The 26,607-nt window shown below is 41.0% G+C and overlaps 1 protein-coding gene across 8 annotated transcripts in view; it reads right to left on the bottom strand.

Moving 5' to 3' along the window:
• The window catches only part of ATXN1 (ataxin 1), a 295,239-nt gene that overhangs the window by 144,265 nt on the left and 124,367 nt on the right, over window positions 1-26,607 (bottom strand). For 7 of the 8 annotated variants that reach the window (XM_042465297.1, XM_042465290.1, XM_042465292.1 and 4 more), the window contains one exon: window positions 6,103-6,177. The exons of the other annotated variant lie outside the window; for it this stretch is intronic. The gene's annotated coding sequence lies outside the window, so the exon portion shown is untranslated. The remainder of the gene's footprint in view (window positions 1-6,102; window positions 6,178-26,607) is intronic. 8 annotated transcript variants of the gene reach the window in all.

The following is a 26,607-nucleotide window of genomic DNA, read 5'->3' as shown; positions in this document are numbered from 1 at the left end:
GACCACTATTAGTAATCAGCTTTCAGGGATCCCTTTATTTCAGCGGGCACACAGAGAAGGAGCATTAAAATTCTCCATCCCTGCATGATGAGATGTGGTGAAGGGGAAGAAAGTGTGGTGTGTCTGTGCATGTTGGGGGAGAGATGTGGCGTGCGTGTGTGCATATTTGTGAAAAGTCTGTGATGATCATGATGGTGAACTTTATTTATAACCTGCTTTCTCCCCCAAAATTGGGTCCTAGAACAGATCAAGCCTGAACTCTCTGTGGAGGCCAGGATGACTAAATTGAGGCTATAGTATTTCGGCCACATCATGAAAAAGCATGGATCATTAGAAAAGGCAATTATGTCAGGAAAGGTGAAAGAGAGGAAGACCACATGCCAGACAGCTAGACTCAATCAGAGAGGCCACAGGCCTGATCCTGCATAACCTGAGCAGAGCATTAGAGGACAGGCAGTCTTGGAGGTGTCTCATTCACAAGACTGCCATGAGTCAAGGTTGATTTGAAGGCAGTTAACAACAAGAAGTGGCTTACAATTTAAAACAAGTACAGTATAGCTAAAAACATACAAAAGACAGCATTAAAATGGAATGTAACTATTGACAATATTAAAACAATTTTCAAAGATGTACTTAAAAAGGATTTAAAAAAACAGTTTGAAAACTGTTCATTAAAAACAACATAGCGCACTCTTAAAAGCCCTATCTGAAAAACCTCAGTTCATATGTATCTGTATCTGTATCTATTCATATGCTCAATAGGGAGGCCCCCAGCTGATATGAGAAGCAAGCCTCAGAGCCAAAATGTTTTTCAGCCCTACAGCAAATGATCTCCCACTTTACAAAGCTCTTGGGAAATGGAGGGAAAGAAAGAAAGAAAGAAAAGAGTTTTGTTTTGTTTCCCAAAGCCTAGACAAGCAGAAACTAACAACAAAAACTTGAGAAAATCTTAAGTAAGCAAGAGATAAGGACAGGTTGCTTACCTGTAACTGTAGTTCTTCGAGTGGTCATCTGCGAATCCACACTAATGGGTTATTCTGAGGGTGAGCTATCACCAGAAAATCTTCCCTAGTGATTCCAGTAGGATCCGGAAATGCTGCGCAGGCACAGAATAACCCATTTATGGGCTTCGCAGAGACCACGAAGAAGAACTTTGCAATGCTTTGTGTCAGAGTTAGTCAGAATCCCCTTTAATACAACAAAACACTAAAAATGTTAATGGGTAGGAGGAGGAGACACAAGGAAAGGCCCCAATATTCCAAATTACATCCATAAAATTAATCTTACTTGGCTAGTTATAAGTTACCCACTTCAGTAGAATCTTATATTTTAGAGCATATACAGAGTTTACTGCAGAGAGGTTGGTCAAGAGAGAGTTTCGTGGCATTCAATTAATGAGTGAGCAAATTTGTACTTCTTGGTGAAGCTGAGTTAAAAAAAATCTATCAGCCCCTTTGCAGAGACAAATTGTTGCTTTGCCCAATAATGTGATATCCTCTGTTTCTGGTGTCAATGAACGAGGCCAACAAATCAAAAAATTACTTTTTGATGGGACCCAACTCCTGAATGGTAACAAAGTGGCATCTCAAAGAGCCAGACAGTATGAACGAGCCAGCAAATTGTGTGAAAGATCTTACTGCTTATTCAGACAGTGTGGCAGAGGACTAACATGCTATACACTCTAAGGAGCACTCTTGAATTATACCAGAATATATGAGTTCATCACAAATTCCCAAACTCATCTATCTGACTGCTGTTAGAAATAGAATTCAGGACTGGATGAACTGTAACCTTAGCGCAACAGAATAAACAAACAAACAAACAAGCAACTCTTGTATAATAATAAACTGCGGAATATTTTCTGACCCCAATGGGAATTTAATTGCATTAAAGGTTAGGGTGTTTTTTTTGTCCCAATGTTGTTTTGGCTGAGACAAAAAAAAGTACACCAATAAAAAAGCATCACATTTATTTTGTCCAGACTGTTTTCTGTTGTTTTTTAACTGTATCATATGTAGCTGAAATCTGGGGATAGCTATATGTGATGTGCAGTTGACAATGCTGCAGAATGCCTTTATTGCAGGTCTAGTTCTGCATGGATTCTGCAACAAAACTTGACAATTTGAGAGAGCTAACAAGTCTCTCTTGGTATATAGATTAACCACATGCTTATAACTTGAAATTTAAGTAGCAATAAAAAGTAATACATAATGGTGGAAGAGGACTTGCACAAATTTCAATACTGCTTTAAATTATTTTGACAAGAAAGTACAGTCGCCCCTCCTAACTAAATCTGTGGAGGTGGCCTCTGCTATTTGGATTGGGGTGCACCCCCGTATGCATGGGAACACACCCCATTCAAGCCTATGGGGCTTGAATATGCGCAAGACTCTGTTTTTGCGGGGGAGCCCGGAATGGATCCCCCGCGAAAACAGAGGGCCAACTGTAAAGGACAAGAACAATTATACCAATCACTGCACTGACAGAAGTTTTGATGCAGAAGAAACACCAACTGAGAGATTACTCAGAAGAGAGCGAGAGAGAGCTTAAAACCAGTCATAACCTACTATAAAATATAATGAAGAGGTGTTCACTGCTTTTATCCACACAGAGACAAATATATATTCAGATTAGATTATTGGCTTCCCATCATGGGCCTTGAAGCAAGGCCAGACCTATTTGATCAATGTAAATCAGCCAACTGATAATCGCATAGTATCAACCATTTATTTACCATAAATATTTTTACTCCATTCCTCAGAATGTCCCCAGGGTGGTTTACAAGAAGCAGTTGCAGCAACAAGATTATTATCTTTATATATACTCTTGCATACTACATTAGTAGCTTGATGCAGAAGCAAGACTGTGAGTTATTGATATACACCACAGAAACTGTTATTTCAGAGGTTGCAGTGTTTGCCCTCTAAAATTGCCAAAAAACGTCTGGAGGCTGAAATCTTGAATAAATTCCATGCTCAGTGATCATCATTAGCTATCTATCGGCTGAGATTGCCCATGTATGTGCTCTCTCCATGTTTTTTAATCTATCAGCTTTGCCCTTTTCAGAGGGCACTGAAAGGAAACCAAAATTCTTGGATGTTGGTTTTTGCTTCTGTAGTTCCTTCTAAATACAAGTAAATCAACATCCCAGTGTCTACAATTATCATGCTTTGTAAAGGACCACTATGAATGTTTTTGGTTGGATTTCTCAAATTCAACAAAATTGTCTTGGGACCAGTGTTTTGAATTTGGGGTTGTTGTTTTTTTTTAGGGGGGGGGATTTTGGCATATCTGAATTTGCAGTGGTGGCCCCCAGGCCCTGCTTTTGTAGCCCTTGAAGCCTCCCAAGTTGTAGCCCAATTTTCTGGCATTATTTTTTTTTAAAAATCACATAGAAACCTCCCACATGTATGAAAACATGTGAAAACACCCCTCCTCCACAAGCTCCCCAGACTAACGCCAAATACCTCAATTTTCCTCTGCAATCCTCCTCCAAACGTAGACAGGAAATGATGTGGTAATACATCCTGTCACCATTTGGGGAGATGGAGAGTACAGAAGAAAAGGGAGGTATTTGGGTTTGCTGAGAGTGCCACTCATGAGGAGGGTCTGGGAGGACCTGGCCCCATACAGTTGCCCACCTTTAGGTTGTCCTGGAGAAACACCTCTAAAAGTCTTCTTGCTGGCTCTGAGAGCTTTGACCTTCAAGAATACCAGCCATTCATCCCTTTCTTCAACCTCTTGCCTACATTTCTTCTTCTTCGGACTCCTCTATGCTAGATTGAGTTCACCAATTCCACATATTCAGGATGTCCTTTTATATATTCTGTTCATAACTCTCTGGCCAATTATCTTTTTGAATACCAGTACAGTAGGTAGTCCACTGGAGTACATTTACAAACCAACAAGAGGTAAGAGAATGTTAATTAACTGGGCCACCACAAGGCAAACTTATACATGCAGATAAAAAGGTAAATACTCTACATAACACATCCTGTAAACGAAAAGTTCCAGATGGAACAAACTGTATCAATGTATTTCCAAAATTTCTCCATGTCCTTTCAAGCAGGTAAAAGACTGATACTGTAAAATTAAGAAGATACAAGTACCCAACTCCTCCTATTCAATGAAGTGAGGATCTTTGTACTCCTTCAGCATTTGAACATAAGGTATATAGACATCAATGTTGCACGCATCCAGGCATTTGATTTCCTTTTACTAAAATCTCGACAGTGGAACAAACTCCCTCGAAGTGTAGTGGAGTCTCCTTTCTTAGAGGTCTTCAAATGGAGGCTGGATGGCCATCTGTCGGGGATGCTTTGATTGTAATTTCCTGCATGGCAGGGGGTTGGACTGGATGGCCCTTCTGGTCTCTTCCAACTCTATGATTCTATGATTCTATGTGTATTTTCCCCATTCCTCTACTTCCATTTTTACTGTGTTTTTAAAAAATGACCTATGATTTTTATTGCTTTTTCTTTGTTCCTTCTATGACTTTTGCATAATAAAAATAAATAAAAACAAAATAAAATTTAAATAATTTGAGTGTAAATGCAATTGTTAAAATAAAGTTATCATTCCTCCTGTTTCTAAAACCAATGTCATGGCATCTCTAGAAGTTTTCAACATTTTTGCATTTCTTGAATATTATAGCTGAAAGAACACGTCACAATAATTTCCATGATCAAAAGAGCTAATGCAAGGTATACTCATGTTGACTCATGATACTTGCTACAAACATGGAGGTACACATGGCCATAATCCCATGTAGATAAGCCAGTGGCAACCGTGACCACGCAAACTGGCAGGGTAGAAATATGATCACTGTTGAGATTGGTTTCAAGATGGAAGCCCCTTCTAAAAAGCTGTGACTAATTTTTTTCTCCTGTTTCAACTGAATAGCATTACCCATATTCACATAAAAGAACATGATTGCTAATGGAGCTCAAAGAAATAAACTGATAGGTTGTGACACTTTTTGCAGATCTGCACGTCAACCTGTTCATGACATGACATGGGGAATGTTAATTTCCCCCCCTCCTTTATTTTTTTTGAAAGAGCACAGAAGAAAAATGTGAGAAAGAAAATGAAAGAAAGATTTGTATTTGTTTGTTTAAAACTCAGTATTGCAGACCAACAGAGTATTTCTCCTCCTAGTAGTATAAGCTATGTCAACTCACTGGAGAAACCTTTTCCTGAATATATTCACACAAAACCTATGTACCTATTTCATTTCACTGAAGCCATTCAAAACCAACTTCACTGATAGATGAAAGAACATCTGATAGTAGTTAAATGTGTCTGTCCATTTTGACATTTATACGCTGCTAAATACTTTCTTCCAAGGGTCTTTTTACTTCATAATGCAGAGACAAAACATTCAAATTCCTATTTGAGCAATTACAGCTTTCCAAGGTTTTCCAAGATTCATTCAGATTATTTTCAATTTGTGGGAAGTCTATCTAAAACCACACTGCATGAACAGAACTACAAGAAGCAACGATACAATGAGCTACCATTGTACCATTGATTATCCGTGGATTTAATTAGTATATTTTCGCTAGTAATTTTAGGTTCTCCACCATGACTCTGCTGGAAGTTGAGCAAAGAGTCATACTAAAGGACCTAGAGATCCCTAGAGAGGTATTCTCTCAGGTTAAAAAAAAACGTGGATTTTTTTTCAGTTTTTCCACTTTCACGTGGGTCCTGCACTCCTAATGTCAGCAAACGTGGAGGACCCACTATATTCTGCACTTTGTCTTGTTCACTTTTGGGTTGCCAAGGGAAAAGAGAAGGAACTAAGGCATTCACAATCACTCCATTTCAGAAAACCAGTGATCTATACTATCAGTCCCAACAGCACCAACCATTTATTTAATTTTGTGTGTGGGCACATATGTGTATATATGTACACCCAAATGATTTTGAGTACAAAGAACAACATCCAGATGGGTAATAAGGTCATGAATTTATATGCTGCAATGAGGAAAAAGTATTCCAGAAAGTTATCATTCACCTTCTGATCTTTGTTCATTGCAGCTGGAAGATTTGTAATGTGCCTTGAGAAGTCTAATGGTTTGTCACTAAGAAAGATTTACTCACCATGTCAGCCTGAACAATCTTCCTTAGAATCTTCTGCTTAGTTTTCAAATGTCTTGGTACACATGCTTTCCCGACCTGCATGATAATGATAAATATTCTTCAGTATTTTCTAGGTTTTTCATTTTAAAGGAAAAGCCCCATTTTATACTGCATTTATACACACACATTATTTATAGAAATAATTAAATCCTACTTTATTATTCTTGCACTTTTGATAGAATTTATAGCTGAAGTAATCCCATCATCCCTGAAATTTTCCATTGAAATTATTCCCAAGTAGCCATGCTCAGAACTGCAACATGAATTGTCAGTGCCCCCTTTCTCCAATTCTTTCTCTCTGTCTTACCCCTAGGATAATTATATGAAGATATATTGAAGAGCTTGTTTTTTTATTAAAAATATTCTTTATTACAATGTATATTAAAATAAAATTTTGTATTGCATACATTACTGATTCTTGATATTTTCTCTTCTAAGCCCTTCCCCCAGAAGAAAAAGCATCCGGTAGAATTCACTCCTTCGCTATGATTAATCTCACAATTATAATCTATTCTTCAGCATTTCTTATACTACTATTCCTCAATTTATGATTGTATTATCTTCCTCATCTCTCTGAGGATCTTTCTTTCTTTCCCCTTTTTAAATTTTCTTTCCCTGGCGAGGGAGGACTTCTCAGCAGGAGACTGTGGTTCAAATCCCTGGTTGTTCATGGAAACCCACTATGTTACCCTTGAGAAGTTACACTTGCTCAGGCTCAGAGGAAGGTAACAGCAAACTTCAGTTGAATAAATCTTGCCAAGAAAACCCTAGGAGTGAGCTGTCATAAGTCAGAGTCTACTTGAAGGCATGTAACAACAATAATATTGGAGAACAATTTGATAACTAAAAAATGCAATAGCAATTTTAATCAAATCAAATGCAATTTTATTGGATGCTTATTCTTTTAACCTATAGTTATAACACTGGAGTTTCCCCATAAATACTGCTAATGCTTGCCACTATCCTATACATCACTACAACAAAAACTACAGGCTTGAAACATGTGTTTTGTGTATTTTGCTGGCCAATAAAGGTATCACTGTTTTGTGGATTACAGTCACTACTGTAACTATAATTACTGTCATGGATGGGAAACTTTATTACCACAAGCACTAAGACTATATTACCAGTTACATAAATAATACTGCTTGTGTTATAATACATGCACTCCTATGAAGGACAATCTTCTAAAACTAATATTGCTGAGTAGAGCATATCTAACAGCGTACTATCATTAGTACTGCTTCTACAGCACACTAGGTACAGTTCCTCAATTTGTTCCTTTAGTAGAGAGCACTGACAGTGATATACCTATTTATGGTGATCTATGATGTCCACTTATGAATTCTAATATTAATGTTACAATATTTTAACTATCCTGGTATCCTAACAGGAAGGTTATTAAATCATGGAAACATGGGCGGGTTACAAACCGCCAAAAAATACGTATTGAATACGTATTAGGGTTAGGAAGGGGCGGTGCTTCCGCACCCCCCTAACCCTAATACGTAGTCAATACGTACAAGATGGCGGCGCCCTTTCTACATGGGCGCCGCCATCTTTGCGTATCGGACGCACAGCGTCCAGACGCGTCGCGCCGCTGCTGACGTAGCGAGCGCGCCCCTGGCGCCTCGCTACGTCGCAAACGCGACGCAAAAAGAAGCTCCATTTTGGAGCTTCTTTTTTCGGTCCGCGCGGGAGTCGGGCCGTTTGAAGGCTCCGGCTCCCCCGCGGACCTTCTGGCGGCGGCGCCAGACCGCTGCAAAGCGGCGGTCTGTACCCCGCCATCAGTTCCATGCCTGACAGTGTGTAACGCCATTTCCCAGCTTTCCAGACATCAAGATTAAAATATATGTGGTAAGAGTTGTACTTTTATCCTTTAAAGAGATGGGAAGGAAAGGGGGGGGGGGAGTCTTCAGGCACATTTAAGACCTTTCAGCATGAGCTTCTGTGGATTTAAATCTAATTCCACAGGTGAACTGATAAACTGGTCTGTAGACTCATGCTAAGTCTTAAATTTACCCTAACACTTCTTTACTGAAAGGAAGTCCCAGAAATTTTCCATTTAAATTATTCCCAAGTAGCCATGCCTGGAACTGCAACATGAATTGTCACTGCCTCACTTCTCCAATTCTTTCTCTCTATAGGAATTCCATTCTCTGATTAAATTGTAACAATTCTGAATTCAATAAAGTCAAAGGAAAGGATGAAATATTGGTATATACTTAACTACGATTGTCAAAAGTAAAACAACATTCAGTAATGTGTCTGATACTGTGAGACAAAGGGAAATATAAGAAAGTTTTAAATTAATAAATAAAACAAGGAAGCTAAAACACCAGATCTCCCCAATAGTTTAAATGCTGACTTAGTCGTTAGTAAATATCTTTTGGAATGATTAAATTGCCTGACATTCCTTCTTCTATTAACTGTTAGCATGATAAGGGCATTTTAGCTTTTAAGAAGAATGCTTTGTTCCTAACTATGATGTTCAGTCATCTGATCTCCCTCAAGGTCAATGCCTTCAGTAACTTAATAACGATTACATCATTCCCCTCTATCCATCTGTAGGACAATTACATCACTGATCAATAACAGTGGTCTGTGCTTACTATTAGCATATTCATATCAATAACTGAGTACATAAATTCCCAGCCACTTCATTTATTAAAAGCAGCACTTGTGGTTCACAAATGAATCTCCCCCCCCCCAATTTTCTCTTCTTCTTAAAAGATTTATTTTACCACAAGGCAAATTTTATTTTACAATCTGTGAATAAATAGGTGCACAATGCAAAGTAGAGCACAGTTCACTCAGAGTAAATTGCCCGTGGGCTTGCCTAATGATCCCAGAGATAATGAGAGTTATTTAGGCCTGTTAACAGGATGCAACAACCTTATATCAGATTCATTTAGATGGCTGAGAGGATCCTACACTCTTGTAGCTTTAGCCTTTTTTTTCAATAGGTCAGGCCAGTTTTAGATTTTTTTTAGAGGATTGTTTCCTCAGGCTTATTCAGACACTCAAGTTACCAGAAAACAAATTGCAAAAATTGCACATACTGGACTGTGGGGTATCTGCAAGAAAATAATTTCTTGTTTCAATAATAATAATAATAATAATTACACAATAATATAATAATATAATAATAATAATAATTATTATTTGTATACCGCCTCTGGCAAACCATCCGGGCGGTTAACAACAGTAAAATATAAAATATGACAATTAAAAGCACTTTATCCTCCCCCCCCTTAAGACAGTATTAAATAGTATAACATATTAAAATACAATACTTCCCTGTAGTAAAATACTTGTCCTACATATATGCTATTCAGTCAAGAAAAAGGTCAAGTGTGACTTCATAGTGTTTTCCTATATGGAAAAACATTTGTTGTTATTTACAGGAGCATTAAACAAACAATCAACCATTAGCAGCCTAATGCAGTAAAATCCATGACAGAATCCCATGTTATTTTACTATATTTCTATTTTGGCTGTTATTCTTCTAATGATCTATCTATCCACTAACATCTTTTCCAGGTCTGTCCTAGTCGACTACCGACTGTATGTTCAGCCTTTGATCATAATTTCTCTTTGCAAAGATCATAGAATCATAGAATCATAGAGTTGGAAGAGACCACTAGGGCCATCCAGTCCAACCCCCTGCCATGCAGGAAATCCAAATCAAAGCATCCCTGACAGATGGTCATCCAGCTCTGTTTAAAGACCTCCAAGGAAGGAGACTCTATCACCCTCCGAGGGAGTGCATTCCACTGTCGAACAGCCCTTACTGTCGGAAGTTCCTCCTAATGTTCAGGTGGAATCTCTTTCCTGTAGCTTGCATCCATTGTTCCGGGTCTGTTCTCTGGAGCAGCAGAAAACAAGCTTGCTCCCTCCTCATATGACATCCTTTCAAATATTTAAACAGGGCTATCATATCACCTCTTAACCTTCTTTTCTCCAGGCTAAACATCCCCAGCTCCCTAAGTCGTTCCTCATAGGGCATGGTTTCCAGACCCTTCACCATTTTTGTCCCCTCCTTTGGACACGCTCCAGTTTCTCAATGTCCTTTCTGATTGTGGCGCCCAGAACTGGACACAATATTCGTGGGGCCTGACCAGAGAGAATACAGTGGCACTATTACTTCTCTTGATCTAGACACTATACTTCTATTGATGCAGCCAAATAGCATTGGCCTTTTTAGCTGCCGCATCACACTGTTCACTCATGTTCAACTTGTGGTCTACTTGGACTCCTAGCCCTTTCACATGTAGTTTCATTCAGCCAGGTGTCACCCATCCTATATCTGTCATTTTATTTTTTCTGCCCTAAGTGCAATACCTTACATTTCTCTGTGTTGAATTTCATTTTGTTAGCTTTGGCCCAGCTTTCTAGTCTATTCAGGTCATTTTGAATCTTGATCCTGTCCTCTGGGGTATTAGCTATTCCCCCTAATTTGTATCTCTGCAAATTTGTAAGTATGCTTCCAATTCTGTCATCCAGGTCATTGATAAAGATGTTGAATAGCACTGGGCCCAGGACAGAGCCCTGTGGGACCCCACTGGTCACTTCTCTCCAGGATGAAAAGGAGCCATTGTTGAGCTCCTTTGGGTTCGGCGCCACAACCATTACCAGCCGAACCCAAGATATCACGCCAAATCCCCCAATTACATTTTTATACTGAGAGAATGTTGAAAGGAGTTGGGAAGTTCTTAAAATCAGATTCCAGAAAAATTCAGTGCATGCTCATCACACGACCTAACAGAAAACAATTTCCCTGCACAAGTCCTACTGAATTCAAAGGAAATAGACTTAACTTAACAGTACGAAAAAACAATGTAAGAGGTACCTTTCAGACTGTTATTTTTCTTCTCACAATGCTCTCCTTGTGGAAAGCAATGCCCTATAATTCTAGGACATTATATACAATTGCTTAAAATAGCCTGTCTGCGCAACATGCCATAACTTTATAAAGTAGTGCTCTGTTTCATGACTATTGCTCTTTATCACTATCTCAGAACATGACGATAATCTGTGGAGGTGGAAACATGTTAAGTATAGCAAATTTCATTCTGATGCAAAATAATTTACTGTGTCTACTTCAGAAGGCAAACTGATATCATTCTCTAGGAGCCATGCTACATTTCAAAATGTAGCTGGGGTGGGTTACAGACCACAAAATGTGGCAGTCCCCCACCGCCGCCGCTTGCAGCATCCGGGAGCTGCAGCGGCCAAAACCGCGCGGCTCCCAGACCTCCAAGGAAGGAGCGCGGAAATCGCGCTCCTTCCTGGCCCCGGAAAAGACATCACGAGGCACTAGTCGCGCACTTGCGGCATCACTACCAGGCGCGATGTGCGGATGCACAGCGTCCGCTACGTCAATATGGCAGCGGTCGTGGAAAGGCCGCCGCCATTTGTTACGGACTCTGTCCGTAATAGCAGTAGGGGCGTCTGGAAGAGACACCCTTTTTCAAAATGGGACATCCCTAAGGACATCCCTTATGGCGGTCTGTAACTCGCCTAGGTTCCCTGTTCTAGCACAGTCAGATCTCCATATCCATGGGACATCCATTTCGGACCCCTCATGAAGATACAAAGAACATGGGACCTCAAGTCTGTTGTCCTTAATGGCAGTGCAACATGCACATGTCACTGCTCAAATCCACAGACTGATTGATTGATGATTGATTGATGGTATGTATACCCTGCCCTGCAGCCTAATGGCTCTCCAGAGCGCCTTACAATTATTTTTTTAATTTGACGTTCCCTGCCCTCAGGCTACAATCTAAGACACGAACAAAAGGAGAAGGGAATGGTGGTGGGAAAGGGGATGAGGTCAGTGGTTCTTCTCTCCTCTGAGGCTTGGACCAAGGCAGATGGACTGGAGGGAGGGCTCTTCTTCTTCCGGCTAGCCCTGATGGAGGCTGGCCTGCCTGTTCACTCCCTTGAGGTCCCATTGTTATTTTCAAGCTATCTGCTGTGGTGGACCACCAATTTCCCCCAGCACCATATCTCTCTGCCATTATTTTCATTTTCACATAGTTTTCCTGGAAACTTATCATCCCTCATTTCACCAGAAGGGGAAACACTAGAGCAGGCAAAGAAAAATTGTGTATCAGTGAGAATGCGGATCCCTGTTAATATATTAGGGATAATAAAATTAGTGATTTGTCCCTTTGGCTATTGTGTGCTGAACAGTTGCTCCCAGCCTTAGTCAGTGATGTTTCTGTCCTGAACGCCTTTAAAAGAAATGTTATTTATCTGCCTTCTTTCCAGCTTAACATTTTGCACTTTTAAAAGAAATCCTTCAGAGAACTGCACAATGTTAATTTAAACAGAACACTTAGTATCTTGCACATGATATATCAATGGCTTAACTTGAGATTGTGCCCTGGAGATGACTGGTGCTGTTTGATCTACAGTGGCTACTTCATACATGGAAGCCGCCACCTGAGTGTGTCAATGAAGTCATAAATGAGTCCATAAATTACCCAAAGGAGGCCATAAATGATCCAAAGGAACATGGTTCCATGCAAATATGAGCACTTCACAACTGTACTTGACAGACAAGCAAAGGAAGCAGGGCAACAGCCAGGCCCCTTTAGCACAACTACCAATCTGGAATTAATGTCACTTTATGTCTTCTCCAGTTTTGAATATTTATCACTTAGTTTTAACACTCCCAGGTTGGGAAAAAGCAGCATAAAAAATCAATAATTAATTAATATGTGAAATGTTAATGGGTGACAGGAGAAAGAAGAACGCTCAAATCCTCTTTGCCCCAACACAGAGAAAGACTGCCAGAAATCTATAGGAATTAGCAGGTAATGATTCCCTGCACAACAAGTTAATTAAGAGTTCATTGGCAAGATTTGTTCAGAGGAGGTTTGCCTTTGTTCTTATCTGAGGCTAAAGTGGGTTTACATGGCCAAGGTGGGTTTCAAAACCTGGCTACAGAGTTATACTCCAGAGCTCAAACTACTGCACCATGCTGGCTCTCCACATCTAGCTATCTAAAGGGTCACACCTCCAGGGCCAGATAAACTCCCATCCAAGCATACTAAAGAAACTTCTAAATTAAATCTCAGAGATTGGGTAGGCTGGAATAGATTACTCTTGTGGTACCTTCCAACTGTGCAGTTGTACAAAATTACTCAGTATGCATACCTCTTCCACAAAGCACATCTACACAGAAATATGATCTTTTGTGCTCATTACCACAGCATCTCAGAGCAAATGCTGTAAGGCAAGTGTGAATAAAATCAATATCTTATTACAGAATTAAAAAAATAAACGAATGCTGAATTTGTAATCTAGTATCATATCTGTGCTTATATGGTACAATATACAGAATATATTGTATATTGATAAACTTATTATTATCTATTACACACACCTTCTGTCAAATGTCGGGGATGCTTGATTGTGATTCCTGATGGCAGAGGGTTGGACTGGATGGTCCTTGTGGTCTCTCCAACGCTATGAGTCTATGACCTTTTGACTCAACTCTATTGCTGGGAGTATCAGAAGGAAGAACTCTGAAAAATCTGTCAGATTTATTCTTACGAAATCCTCAGTTCACATGAGCATGTTCATTCTAAGTTTTTTTTCATACTGGATGTGAGCATGCCCCCTCCACAGACATTTTGGCATATTTTTGTGCTTCTCCATACACGGTACACATTGTTGTATGCTTCTTCTAATGTACATATTTTGCACTGGCTGAATTCATGCACATTTTTCATTTTTTGGGGGGGGGGGAGGGAATGCCACTAGCTCATTCATGCACATCTTTTCTTTCTAACCACACCACATACCTGTAAACATAGACTTCTGACACACAGTAACACAGAGATGTAAAAAGGTTGTTTATACTTCTACTGTCCATTCTCTATCACCTGAGAGAGAATTATATAACATATACAGGAGCTGTCACACAGTAATAGAGGTAATATTCCACTTATCTGTCAAAGTTATAGTATCTCACCAGACACATTCCAGGATTATACAGGATGAAGCAATGGGAACAGATACAGACTAGAATCACAGTGCTACAACTGTTTAGTGTGAAAGAACACCTGGTCACCAGTTTATCTTCTATTTAGGATAACTATGATAAATCCTGATTCTCAAGGGACTACAGACATGCACATTATAATCCAAGAATCATAGCTTCCCTCTCTTTTTGGTGGTAGTGGCGGCTGAGGCATCCATTTCAAAGTACAAAAACCGTTAAGATAAGTATCTACTGAAGCTCTCACTATATTCACTACATCATCATCATCATCATCACCACACCTCTAAAGTTAATGCACCATACCCATAATTAGTTAGGCATCACTGTGTCAATTAAAATAGTATTCAGATATTCAAATGCCACATAGAACACAAGCCTACCACATACTCATGGCTGGCATGAATTTAATGAGGTGAGACCCCTTACCAACACTTAGCTGTCCCATTTACAAAACTACAATTTAGCCATGCAAACTTTAAAAAACTCTTTTCCAATTTGATTAGTTTGTAACCATTTAAATAAAGAAAAACCAGACCAAGAACATTTTACTATCACTGAAGGTGAATGTATCTTTAGTTTTCAGTCCTTGAAAAGGAACACCCATATAAGATATAAAACTCGCTTCAAGCTAGTCAGTGCATTTTTATGTACCCGTATTTTCCGGCCTATAAGACGACTTTTGAACCCCTTTAAATCTTCTGAAAAATTGGGGGTCATCTTATACGCCCCGATGAGGAGGCCGGAGGGAAACTTTAGGGCCGGCGCGCACGCGACCAACGCCGGCTCTCCAAAGCTCGGAGGAGGACAAGGCCGGTTTCCATGGGCGGCACGAGCCCCGCCCGCACTGCCTTTGGATGGCCGGAGGCCGCCCCATGGGGAGGCGGGCGCATGCCCAGCGCCGGCCTTCAAGGCCTGGGAGGTCGCTCCATGGGCCGGCGCGAGCGCGCCCAGCGCCGGCTTTGAGGCCTCGGAGGCCGAACTCCATGGGCCGGCGCGGCGCGCCCAGCGCCGGCCTTCAAGGCCTGGGAGGCCGGCTCCATGGGCCGGCGCGAAGCGCGCCCCACGGCCTTCAGGCTCGGAGGCCGGCTTGAAGGGGCGGCGCGAGCGCGTCCAGCGCCGGCCTTCCGAGGCTTCGGAGGCCGGCTCCATGGGCCGGCGCGACCCCGCCCAGCGCCGGCCTTTCCAAGGTCTCGGAGGCGGCTCCATGGGCGCGCGACCCCGCCCAGCGCCGGCCTTCCACATGCCTCGGAGGCTGGCTCCATGGGTCGGCGCGAGGCGTGCCCAGCGCCGGCCTTCAAGGCTCGGAGGCCGGCTTGAAGGGGCGGCGCGAGCGCGCCCCAGCGCCGGCCTTCCAAGGCCTCGGAGGCTGGCTCCATGGGCCGGCGCAACCCCGCCCAGCGCCGGCCTTCTGAGGCTCGGAGGCCGGCTCATGGGTCGGCGCGCGTGCCCAGCGCGGCCTTCAAGGCCCTCGGAGGCCGGCTGAGAGGGGCGCGAGCGCGCCCAGCGCGCTTCTAAGGCCTCGGAGGCGGAGGTCAGCGCCATAGGGGAGGCTGGCGGCGCCCCAGCGCCGGCTTTCAGAGGCTTCGGGTTGGTGGTCTTGTCGGCGAGTATGTGGTAAACTCTATATTTTCTTTAAATAGTGGGGGGTCGTCTATACGCCCCGCGCCTATACACCGGAAAATACGGTATGTATTATGAGTTATTTGAAAGTCCTCTTATTTGCCCGCCTTTATTCTAGTTCCTGAAGCTCAAATTAATGAGAAGTTAGATTCATTCAGAAAACATTTTATCTTAGGCTTTGAACAAAAAGGTGGTTTTCATTTTGCTAATGAAGTATTCGGCTTTTTACATTTAGGAGGGTGCAAGTGTTTCAGAAAACAAGTGAAATAAATTAAATATCTGTGAGAAGCCGAGTTAGTACTACAAAGACAGATTGGCTTTAAAATAAGTACATATGTATCTATATATTTCATACTTTCATAAAACCAAGTGGGCAAATTACTTGTTTGGGCATTTGGGCTGATCAAGTATGAAAATTGACAGTACAATGCATGTAAAAAAGAGAACAGAAGAGCTGTTTGACCGTCCATACAAGCTGCCTATAAACCAATCTGACCTGCTAACATCAGTCAAATTATTGCTAAAGAAAGGGTTTGGGACCACCAACCCGTATACCCCCACTACCACTGTATGGCACACTATACCAAAACAGGGACATCACTACTTCATTCATTTTGTAAATAAATTCCTTCAAAACGCACATGTTTAGGTTGAAAGAATGTTGCAATCCAGTTGACAACTGAAGGCACTCTAATAACTATGGTGTCACAGTATTATTAAAGTCACACAATATACAAGCAACAATTCAAAGGTTCTGTTGTTCTTTCAAGGCAAGAGATTGCAGAACTGCTGGAACATTCAAATCAGAGCTTCTTTGGTATGTGCAGAGCAACTCATTCTCTCACTCATGAGGAATGAGTTGCACAGTCCCCCAAGAAAAGACTGTATTACTTTTCTCATCAAGGCAACGCTGTTGCATATAAACAAGCCAACTAAAATGTGTGAAAAGACTCAACATTATCCTATGGACAGGGACCAAATCATCATGTTCAAGAAATTCACCTGCTTCTAGTCCAGAATCCTTTTTTTTCACATTTGTGCATCTGGCTGTTAACAGATTACTCAGCTACGCCTGCTATACATATGCCGGCTACAGATTAAGCAAGTAAGTATCTTTAATGAGTGGCATTTGCAATTATATAAATTAAAATATACCAAAACACACACCTTTTGGGTTGACAATGCTACAATTCACTGTGACACTTTGAGAACTCGAAACCTGCAGTCCCTGAAGCAAAGAAAAACACTCTTAACTAATAATTAATAATACAGTACCAAAGCAGGCATTAATAAGACAAACCTATTTAATATTTTCGCCCATCCTTATTCAAACTGCCTGATTAACCTGAACTATACAAGAGTTCCCTGCAAATTCCATTTTAAATGTGTAAATTAAAAAGGTACATATAATGACAAATGTACACATTTTCAACTTTTAGCAATTTGTTTTTAAATGTGTTTAAAATTCCTTATATTTTTATTTTTATATGCTCTTAACCAAACCAAGAAATTCAAGCTAATTCAAAAGGTAAACTTGACTATGATACCATAACAAACATTTGCTAAGAGTTTGCTATTAATTTTTTTACCAAATTGCCATAGATTCATTAGCTCTAATCTAGAGGATTTAAACAAGGTTTAAGCCATGAGTCCAGATCAGTTAAACCATTCATTTAATGGAACCAAACAGCTGCCTTCTAATTCATTCATTTTGCACTAGCACACGACTAAGAGGTGTGAAACAGACCACACCAAAGGGGAATTCAACCACCCCTTCCAAAGGCAGATTGGGACCGTGCCAACCACATGTCACAGACCCAATCCACCTTGAAGCTGGCCAAAAGGAAGCAGCAAAGAGCCCCTCCTTCTTGGGCCAACAAAAAGGTGGCCTTTCCCACTGCCATGGCCATGGGTGGCCTTAAGCCACTCCGGCAGTGTGCAGCACGTAAATGCTATTCTGTCGGAGCACCAGGAGCTAGTCCTGTCTGGGTAGCCAGAGGCTTTGAAAGCCAGCTTCCAGCATCTTGGGGGCATGTGTTGTGTCTTATGCTATGTCCCAAGCGGCTGGAAGCTAGCTTTTTATGCTAGTCGTTTCATCCCAAACAGGCAATTTCGTGTTTATCTGTATCCTAGATTAATAACTCTTCTTTGCTGAATATTTAACCTACTTTTTCTCTATATTATGGGATAACTCTTCCCACCAGCTTACGATACAAGATGTTGATCTCATCATGATATGAGATGCTGAGACACATGCATATGGAATTGTTGCTGAATTCATACACACACACACACATTTTGTACAGCAGGAAGGGAATTTAAAGCAAGAAAGCAATCATATAATCTGCCCCACCACACTCAGGTCTTCTGGAAGGAATTACTGCAGCCTTTAAGACTAGGGGCCTGAACAGACAGGCCAAAATAAAGCTGCTTCAGGTCACCATTGGAGATATGGCTGTTTAAATGCTGCATGCATCCTAAGAGGCCAAAGCCACACAAAGCCATGCTCCAGTCTGAGGACTGGAGCGCAGCTTTGTCGCAGCTTCTGGCCTTAACATGCATGTGTCATTTAAACAGCTACCGTCAAAGTGAACCCACGAGTAACTTTATTTTGGCCTGTCTGTTTGGGCCCTAAGTTTAACTGCAACTCCCAGAGGACTTTTTCTGCAACCACTCCCAGCTTATGGAATGGTCTGCCTGATGAGATCTGTCAAATTACCAACTTAAACAGTTTTTTAAAAAGCCATCAAGACAGATCTCTTCCAGCAGGCTTTCACACAATAAGGTTCACGGCCATAGAAGGATTACTCCATCTACTACAATTATCCTACCATTGCCCAACGTTGATTTGATTTTAGCTGTTTTTTAAAAATAAATTTTATTTGTTTAATCCTGTTCTTAAGGGGGGACGGGAATTGTAATATAATTGTATCGTATTTAGATGTCTTTATAGATCTTATTATATTAAAGTCACATGAAATACAAATACATACAACTACATAACATTTAGAATGTTTTAATGTTGTAAGCCACTGATTTGTTGTTTTACAAAAAGTGGGATAAAAATAAATGTTTTTATTATTATTTATTAATGAATACAGAAAAATATGTATATATGCTGTTTCATATATGAGGAGATAAAACATGTGAAGGTCTAACGCCCAAAATGTTTTGTTAGGCTAAGGAAGCAGTACTAAGAAACTACTGGAATTGTTCTACTGTGAGTAGGCTTGCCATATCCCTCCTGCCAGCGGACATTCCCGGTTTTTCACACTAGAGGGCGTCCTGCACGGTTTCCTCCTTGACTCAGCTTTTCCCGGTTTGAGGAGGTGTGCTGCCAGACCGGGAAGAGCGTTCAGGGCCCAGGAGGTGGAGGAGGAGGAGGGGAGGCATCGCTTGGGAACAGAGCCTCTTGCTGGTGGAAGGGAGGAGGCTGCGGCATGATCAGGAAAAGCAGGGGCCCTCCGGTGGTCCTGGCCACTTCCCTTGGGTCCATCCCTCCCTCCCTCCTCCCTTTCCTTTCAGAGCAGCCACAGCCGAGGTGAGCTTCTCATTCACTCTCCGGCTTTTCTCTCCCCCCCCTGACTTTTGAGACCCCTTTAACTGCCAAAGCTCAATGCTCTCGAATTCTGTGTCTGTGAGGCATTGGCCTTCTCTGTCAGAGAGCTCTGGTGCCCAATAAAACTACGTTCCCAGGATTCCTAGCACTGAGCCCTGGCAGTCCAAGCAGTGTGTTTTTGGACACAGAGATCCAGTCCCTAGCTTTTATATCTCTCACACACAACGCAGGAATAATAACCCACTTTGAGACTGCTTTAACTCAATGGTAAGGATCCTGGGATGCTTGTTTGGGAGACATTGAGACTTCTCTGTCATGATGGCTTTGAGGGCCACAACAGACTACATATCCCAGGATTCCCACAGCACTGAGCAGTCTCAAACTGGAGCATTTCCTCAGTGTGGATCACCTGGGGAGGATTGGGCACTGCAGTTCAACTACGTTTGGAGGGTTATGGGACTCCCTGTCAGAGATGCTCTGGGGCCACAGTGTACTACAATTCCAGACATTCCCAGCACTAACCCAGGACAGTTAAGTCACTCTCAAACTGGATTCTTTCCTCAGTGTGGATGCAGCTTGGTGAGGAACTCTGGGCATTTCAGTCCCAGCTATGTTTTATTTCTGCAGTGTATTTGGACCAGAGACAAGGTGACCAGGCATCCTCCTCCTTTTCCAGGACATGTCCTCCATTTGATCATGGCTAAGAAGCATGGATTTTATAATTACATGGGTGTTTGTAGCTTTTATTTTTGGTCATGTCCTACATTTTTTGCTTGAGGCCCTACATTTTGAGGAGAGAGGGCATTGGTCACTTGGTCAGAGAGCTTTACAGGGGGTTTTAACTGCCATTTTGCTGTGGTGCTGGAACAAACCACCATTCCCAGAATTGCCACAGCATTCAGACAAGGCCAGTTTAAAGTGATCTCAACCAGATTATTTCTCCAGTGTAGATGCAGCCCAAGCCTTTTGCTTTTTCTATGCGAGATTTCAAAGCCCCGCCCTGCAGCACAACAAACTACAAATCCCCAGGATTCCATGGATGGAGTGGGAGTGAAAGCAGTGTGGCAGCAGCCTAAGTGTGCCTAATTGCAGTTCTTAACATTGGTGGCACCTCTTGCTAACAGAGTCCCACAAGATTTTTTGTTTAAACAACTTGTACCCATTAACTCCATTCATGTCGCCTTTATATTAGTGGGGTGGAATACAGACAAACAAGTCAAAATGAAGAAAAACCAAAGTCCCTTGACCAGTACACACTCTGAGAAGTTATAGTTGGTGCAAGACACCTGAAACCGAGGGCAAATCCACTTTTGTTTAACCATGTTTGATATGCATCGCCATGTTAACCCATGTTCAGTGTTAAACCCAAAGGGTTTGGTATGGAAGAACCTCTGAAATATGCAAGAGGCAATGTTAAAATAAAGCCATGTTCAATGCCCAAATGTGCTGTTTGAAATGGGGAGAGGGGGGTGGCCAGAAAGGAAAGTCCATTTCTGCCATCTGTCTAGGAATAATGCCCAAATGTCCTCCATTTTGATCATGCCTAAGAAAACATGAATTTATATTAACATTCTAAAAAAGCATCAATTTTTGCGGTTCCTCCATTTTTAAAAATGTGTCCTACATGAAACTGTTGTCCTACATTTGTCCCGGTTTGGAGGTCCTGACTTATGGCAACCCTAACTGTGAGGGAAGGCAATCCTCATTTACTCCCACAGCTAAATAGTAATCCAAGGAAGCTACAACAACAGAGCCAAAGCAGCTTTAAAACAAGCAAAGACAGAGATAAGGAATTTTGAAGAGTTACCCTAAGCAATTTGTACTGTTGTACAGTGCTATGTTATGTAAATAATTCTAATTAACAAATAATTTTTCTGCCTATACCACAGTACACAGATAGAATTAGATAATATGACAGCCATTAAAAAAACAACTATAGGCTACCTTTATGGTTAACCTCTCTCATGCAATTTCCAAAATAAAATGCATTTAAGAGTGAACTTATGAAATAATGGACAATAAACATTCAATGTATTCAGCCGAATCAGAGTACAGAAAGTACAGCTGAAGCCAACAGCATCTCTGTAAAAATCAATCTTTAAAAAGCCACGCACACATACAAAACATCTTTAGAGCTCTCCTAAAATACTCTAGTGCTAGTGGACTGAAGGACCTGAGATGATAGGCAGTTCTATGGGAACGAGACTATTGAAAAAGCCTTCTTACGCGTGCCCATCCTGCCTCCTACTCACATTCCCAAAAAACCTGGCTAACAAAAGGAGTGCCGCTCCTGGAAGCCTTGAGGTGTGGGAATTCTCCATTAAAACATGCATATGTATTTGAATTTGCCTACAATTCTCCCAAATGGTTTCTTTTTAAAACTGAAAATAGACTCCAGCTACTTCCAGTATTGTTTTTGAGCACGTTCTAGTGGATCTCAGGGATTAGCAGCTATAGTCTCTGAAACACTAATGTTTGCCAACCCGTGTCAAAGCATTCTGTGTGCACCTCACTGCATTCCACCATACTTCCCATGTGAGTCAGTTCAGTTACTTGTGCAGCTTGCAGTTCAAAGGCACATCAGGTTAGATCACCGTTATGCTAATTTTAGAAACAAATGAACCAGCTCACATGTGAAATGATAGATATTGTGACTGCATGTGTGTAAAACAATTATCTGTGGCTCCCATCATGCCTATTTCCATGCTAAAGCCTAAAGAGGCTGAAGAAGAATGTTATGCAACAACTTATATTACACAGACTTAAGACTTAAAATGTAAATGCTCTCCTCTATCTGTGATGACCAGCAGTGGGGAAAATGCCTCATGATTTCCTTAAAAACCCACCTCACTCACATTTACAGACACCACAAACCCTATTCATTTGCTAAATAAAAAGATAAAAAACAGATACCAACTTTTGAATCTAAAAATAAATCTCACTTACAGAATGTTTCCAGGGCTATAAGCTGTGTAGTCAGATTTTTAATAGCTGTGTTAGAAACTAATTTGGTCAATCTGCTATACATGCATATAGATCACTATTCCACAGATGGAGCAGATTACATAAATTCTGCCTTGACAGTGCTGACTTTTTCCACCAGAGCTGAAAGCATGTGCAATTAGTGTTATATTGTAACCCTTACAACTAGACTAATATCGTGATTAGAGTTAACTCATAATAGTTTAAATATGTCTAGCTCTGTTTTCAAAAGGAAAGTCAAAATGAATGTCTTAAAATTTATACTAGAAGTAATGAGGGCAGTTAACCACAAATTAAGGGAGCAAAGAAAGCCTAGGTAAAAATCACCAGGACTCACTGAAAATCAATGGAGAAATATGTACACAGAATGGCTCAGTAGTGTATAGTACCTCTCAGTTATGTATAGTGACCTATCACGCTAGATTTGCCATACATACAAATGTTGCTGTGTCATGCTAAGTACAGAGACCTGTCACAAAGCAATGCTCCTGCTTTTGGCTACTGGGATTCTGAGTTAGAGAAACTTGCTTTCTGAAGGTGATGAGCATAAGTGATGTGAGAGTAAATAACAGAAGAGTTTGGAAAGGGAACAACACATGTAAGGGAAAGTTTCCCAAACCTAAAGAAGAATTTGATTTGAAGTCTTGTGTGGAAAATCAAAAGCAAAGGAACCTGCCACAAAGAGGATAAGTGTGTGTAGAAGTACGTGTGACAAAGTAAGACAAAAAAACACGTCATGAAGCTCATACCCAGGAAGGACAAGCTGAAGATGACAAATAACAGCAGGGCAAACAACTGGAACATATATTTAATAGTTTGGTCATGTTAAAAGCAATTGGAGGAAGTAGAGATTATGTGTAGGAGCTTTTAGCAGACATTTAACACCGTAAACAAAAAGTATAGATGCAAAATTACTGAATGTTGAAAAACTAAGACAGATGAACATTTTCTCTCCTATTTATAATAAATAAGTGTTTGACAGTAATTGATTTTATAGATACCAAATTACTAAACACACCTGGTGTGTTAAAATCAGAGTTCAAAGTAATTAAGTTTGGATAAGTTAATTAAATCCTTTGCCCTCAATACACACGTAAAATTAAGTTCCTGGTGCCAACTCTTAAGCTTAGTTTCACTATTTGAAAAAATCAGATACTGACTATAGAAGATTCCCCTCACTGATTCAGTATAGGACATATACATTCTTCAAATTTTTTAGTGAATGCAACAAGCTACTTAGAAGTATCAAACTGGAATAATACCTTTGCAAGGTTATCAGTAACAGCAGAAAGGAAGTGTGTCAATAAATAAATTGCGTTAACAGTATTGGTATGGAAACAACAATGCAAGAAAGAATGGAAAATAGGTGTTCACATTAATAAATAAAATCTTTGCTAGGATGCTATTGATAATGGTAGATTAAAATATTTGGTTGGTGCTTGGGAGGAGCAGCTGGGCCAGGAGCCAGCCAAGTTGTGCACCTGCTTTGCCCATTGCTCACTGTTTTCATTAGGACCATGAGAGGGAGGCAAGGGAAATTCTTCATTGTGCTGGCAAAGTCCCAACCTGGCATTACATCCCCCAGCATAATCTGCAATTGGGAAAGGAAAGGAAGAAGTAAAGGGGAGTCAGCTACTGCTTTGAGATCCAGAGTTTGTGGCTGAACGCAAAGTTAACTCTGCTACCTTCTTCCCAATCAGGAAAGGGGGAAGGGACACAGCTGAATAAATTGTGCTGCTTGGCTCTCCTAGCCTTCTACCTTTGGAGGAGTGTGGATTCAGGTTGAAAGAAAGGCTTCAAGCAGGAGCCTTGACTCATGCCATATCGTGATTAGAAAAAAACAGAAGCAGAAAATGTGTAACTCTCTTCAAGGCTGTGAGGGCAAAGAGGAAAATAAACTCACTACAGTAAAGTATGATTTAGCATTACTTCTGGATAGCCATATTTTCTATGCAGCATGAAATCTGCTGGGTGCTCCCAATTTCCTACTCTTACATGCCAGTTCCTGGGTAGTCGCCTGACACAGGGATACCATACAACACAACATGACCAAAGTGCAGCCATCCAGATGATGTTGGACTGGAAATCCTATAAGCTTTTGCTTAGAAAACCAGAGGTGACAAATGCTGGGAGTTGCAGTCCAGCAACATCTGATGAGGCACACTGTGTCTGTGAGGATGGCAAGAAAAATGAAGGCAGCTCCTATGTCCTTTCACTTGCATTATTGATACCACAGATTTAAATCTGCTGTAAACATATTTTATTGTCATGGCTTGTTGTTAAAATCTTGGGAAAGTACTGTATATCTTGCAAAGATGTATCTGCTAAATCCGTAAATCTTTAGCTTCCTGAGGTTTCCAGGATTGCCTGGAGCACGGAAATGAATGTTAAACAGGCTCATTTACACAAAAGACATGGCCTTGACTGGACATGACATTAATCCAACCTAACTGACTTGTTTCTATAGGTCACTGGTTTCCAAACTTTGGTGTTCCAGAGAATTTGGGCTTCAAGTTCCACAAACCCTGTCTGGAAGCCCTGTTGGCTAGGGCTCCTAGGAATTGAAATCCAAAACATTTGTAGGACTGAAGGTTGAGAAGCACTGCTACAGGCAAACATGACCAGGTAACAAGCCACAGTGGTATGAAGCTGGCTTGTAACTCACCATTTATATTGTAGAATTCTCTCATATATATATATATATATATATATATTTGTGTTAGTCGGTAGAATCAGTATGCAGCACCTTTGAGCCTAACTGAAAGAAAGAAGTTGGCAGCATGAGGTTTTATAGATTAAAATCTACTTCTAAATGCATCTAATAATAAAAATAAAAATAAAACTTTTATTTCTACCCCACTTTTTGTTAAAACAATTAAAGCAGCTTAGAATGTTAAAAGAATACAACAATATGTACAAGCTACCCTCCCTTAAAAAGAATTCAACAATTTAAGATTAAAATTGTGTATTACATTAGAACAATAATGGTGGGCAGAGTCATCACATATATGTGGGAGGTCTGAGGAGGTAGACTTTAGTCTACGAAAACTCATACTGCCACTTTTTTCTTTATTTGTATCAAAGGTGCTACAAGATCTCTCTACATACAATTTATATTGTAATTGGGCATTATCCCCAGATTCAGCACCCTAACCCAAATACTAGTTTTTCACATTGGACACAACTGCTATCTGTCTGGCTACACAGTTATGGGGAAAGCGGCTTAAAAATGAAAGCATCCTGTAGTTAAGAGTCTCAGATCCAAAAAACACTGCAGAAATATTGAGACCACTTTAACTATCCTGGCTCAGTGCTAGAGAATTCTGGGAACTGTAGCTTTGTAAGACATTTTGCCTTCTCTATCAGAAAGCACTGGTGCCACAATAAACTGCAATTCCCAGGATTCCTTAGCATTAAGCCAGGGCAGTTAACGCAATCTCAAACTGGATTATTTCTGGATGTGTTTCGGACCTCAGACTATTATGTTCACAGATACCCGGAGCCCTGGTGGCTCAGTGGATAAATGCTAATACAGTGGTACCCCGGGATACGAACGCGCCGCGATACGAAATTTCCGGGTTACGGAAAAAAAAAATTAATTAATTATTTCCGGGTTACGAAGGTTTCCCCGGGTTGCGAAAAAAGCCGGCGCTATTTTAAATGGAGCCGCGGCAGAGCCGCGGCTTTCCCCCATTAGCGCCTATGGGGATTCGGCTAACGAAAGACTTCCGGGTTACGAAAATGGCGCCGGAACGAATTAATTTCGTAACCCGGGGGTCGACTGTACTGCAGCCACAACATTGTAAGTTTGACCCTAGAGGAAGGCTCCAAAGTACACACAGATTTCTATCCTTTTGTAGGTTGGTTAAATGAGTACCCGGCTTGTTGGGGGAAATTGGCTTACACATTGTAAACCCCTTAGGGGGTGCTAGTTCACTGTTAAGTGGTATAGGGGATGTTCCCACTTAAGATTTGAAACGATTTAAAATACAACGTTTTTAATAAAATCGATTCAAAATAACACTGTTCTTATCCCGCTATCCGAATCGCTTCATTCATCGTTCCCATCTGGTTATTTAAATCGAAGCTTTTACCTGCAAGCGTTCCTACTTGGCATGAAATCGGTGTTTAAATAAAGCGATTCTTCTCCTCCATACCTTATTTGGAGCTGTCAATCAATAGTACGTCAGAATGACGTAACGTTAATCCGGAATATTTGGAAGCGATTTATCTTTTGGCATCGTTTCCATTTCAACTGACAGCCAGGGAGAATCCCTTCAGAGCC

The sequence above is a fragment of the Sceloporus undulatus genome, chromosome 4 (genome assembly GCF_019175285.1).
Source record: "Sceloporus undulatus isolate JIND9_A2432 ecotype Alabama chromosome 4, SceUnd_v1.1, whole genome shotgun sequence".
In the NCBI taxonomy this organism is placed as follows: Eukaryota; Metazoa; Chordata; class Lepidosauria; order Squamata; family Phrynosomatidae; genus Sceloporus; species Sceloporus undulatus.
The sequence above is the reverse complement of the archived record's forward strand: the minus strand, read 5'-3'. Positions and strand labels throughout refer to the sequence as shown.